This window comes from Notothenia coriiceps, unplaced genomic scaffold, assembly GCF_000735185.1.
Source record: "Notothenia coriiceps isolate Sejong01 unplaced genomic scaffold, NC01 NC01_scaffold00000339, whole genome shotgun sequence".
Taxonomy (NCBI): domain Eukaryota; kingdom Metazoa; phylum Chordata; class Actinopteri; order Perciformes; family Nototheniidae; genus Notothenia; species Notothenia coriiceps.
The window spans coordinates 10231135-10233073 of record NW_011333040.1 but is presented as its reverse complement, the minus strand read 5'-3'; the positions used below and the strand labels follow the sequence as shown (position 1 = coordinate 10233073).

The 1939-nt window shown below is 35.8% G+C and overlaps 1 protein-coding gene across 1 annotated transcript in view; it reads left to right on the top strand.

Annotated features, from left to right (window-relative positions):
- Positions 1 to 972: 972 nt before the first annotated feature.
- The window catches only part of LOC104945283 (transmembrane protease serine 2-like), a 4948-nt gene continuing 3981 nt past the window's right edge, over positions 973 to 1939 (top strand). The window contains exon 1 of the mRNA XM_010770935.1: positions 973 to 977. The gene's annotated coding sequence lies outside the window, so the exon portion shown is untranslated. The remainder of the gene's footprint in view (positions 978 to 1939) is intronic.

Below are 1939 nucleotides of genomic sequence, written 5' to 3'. Positions count from 1 at the left end.
GCCGGGTGCAAAACGCATCAATGAAAGCGACCCTCTACCACAGAAAATAACTAGGGCTGTCAAACGATTACAATTTTTATCAGATTAATCACAGCTTAAAAATGTATTAATCATGATTAATCACCATTCGAACTATGTCCAAAATATGCCATTTCTTTATGTATATTGTTGTGGGAATGGAAAGATAAATGAAAAGAGGCGGATATATCCATTTAACATACAGTATGTATGTTTATTATAAAAATGTTCTGTTATTCAAAATGAAAGACAGCCCACACANAGTTCAGCTGAAACAAACTCAAATACTATAATGAAATTATTCCACAAATTATGTTTGTTATTATAACTTAAAGGCTATACCTGGAAACACAAATACACATTGTGTATTTGTGTTTCCAGGTATAGCCTTTAAGTTATAATAACAAACATAATTTGTGGAATAATTTCATTATAGTATTTGAGTTTGTTTCAGCTGAACTTTTGTATTGGAAGTTGCAATTGAATATCTCCAAGAGAGACAAAAATCACTAAAATATCTGGTGGATATCTGACCAGTATTTATATATATCCTAAATGTTCTTTGGATTTTATCCACAAATGCAACACAAATAAGAACTGTAAGTTATTATTTCATAATGAAATTATTATTGAAATGTAAGTATATTTCACACATTTTAATGTTGTTATAGATTATGATCTCATTATTCGTTAATGAACCTCATATTTGTGACAAGACGTGCGTGAGCGGAACTCCCCTCTATTTAGGGTAAACGTTAAACTTTTAATACAAAAGTTGCCGACTTCTCATCCAGGATTAAGTCACCTCCGCCGCCTAAAACCCAGGAGGTATACGATCTAGCACTAACCCTTGAACCGCTCTGACAGCTCTCTCTACTGGGAAACACGCTAAAAGTCCTTCTGGAGGGAAGCAACGCTACACAATTTCGCCCAGTCTGAGAGTAAAAGCTTTCTCAAAGGTTCGTTTTGCTTTCTTACAACGACGTTACGTTAATGTTAACTTAACCTTAAGTTTGCTCGGAGGCTATTGTTACTTCCCTTAATAAGAGCTAGCTGTCTTAGCTAACAACAGTTAGCAGCTAACGTTTGTGTTGACCCTGAAAAAAGTGATGTAGTTATTTAAGGGTAAGTTAACTTAATGTTATCTTACAAGTTGAGAGTTAAGTTTTGTTTAAAATCGTCAATGTTATGCTCGTTAGAGGTTTTTTGTTGAACATGAATTTAGCTAACGTTAACTAACTCTACCAAAGGTTTCTGCCGCAGAGAGTACAGCTTAACATAAGCTGTACTTTCTGTGGCAGCTAGCTTAATACAAAGAGAGGTTTTGTGCTGCATTGTAAACTTTTCTTACAAATGTGTGTAAATCTACCCTGAAACTGGAGAGACAGTATTTTTCTACTCAACTATTCAGATCATAGGCGGCGCGTGAGGCTCAGGTTTTGGAAGGCTAAACAACTTTTTTTACCAGACGTTGCCCGCCTCCGGCGTCTATAGAAAAGAGATCAACTCAGTGAAAGCAACGCCTGCTGACCAATCAGAGCTCAGTGTGCGGAGTTTAAATCTATCAAGTCATATTACATCATAATATATCATATATTTCCTTATCTGAGTCAGCTTCTCGAGCCGTATCTGGCCGTGCATCACCTACATTGTCACATACTGTATGCAGAAGTATTCTTTTAAGCAACACATTAAGTTGAAGAAACAATCAACTCAAATGTAATTAAAGTCCGATCCACACGTGTCTTAGATGGGGCAGTGATATCCTAAAACTGTTGTACGCTTTCAAACACTCGGTAGGCCTAGTTATTTTTTAACCAAGTTGTTCTATATTCACCTTGCAGGTGTATGGAAGCCCATTTCCGCCACTTGAAAAAAATAAAATCCCCATGTAAAGTCATAATTATGAGATAAAAAAGTC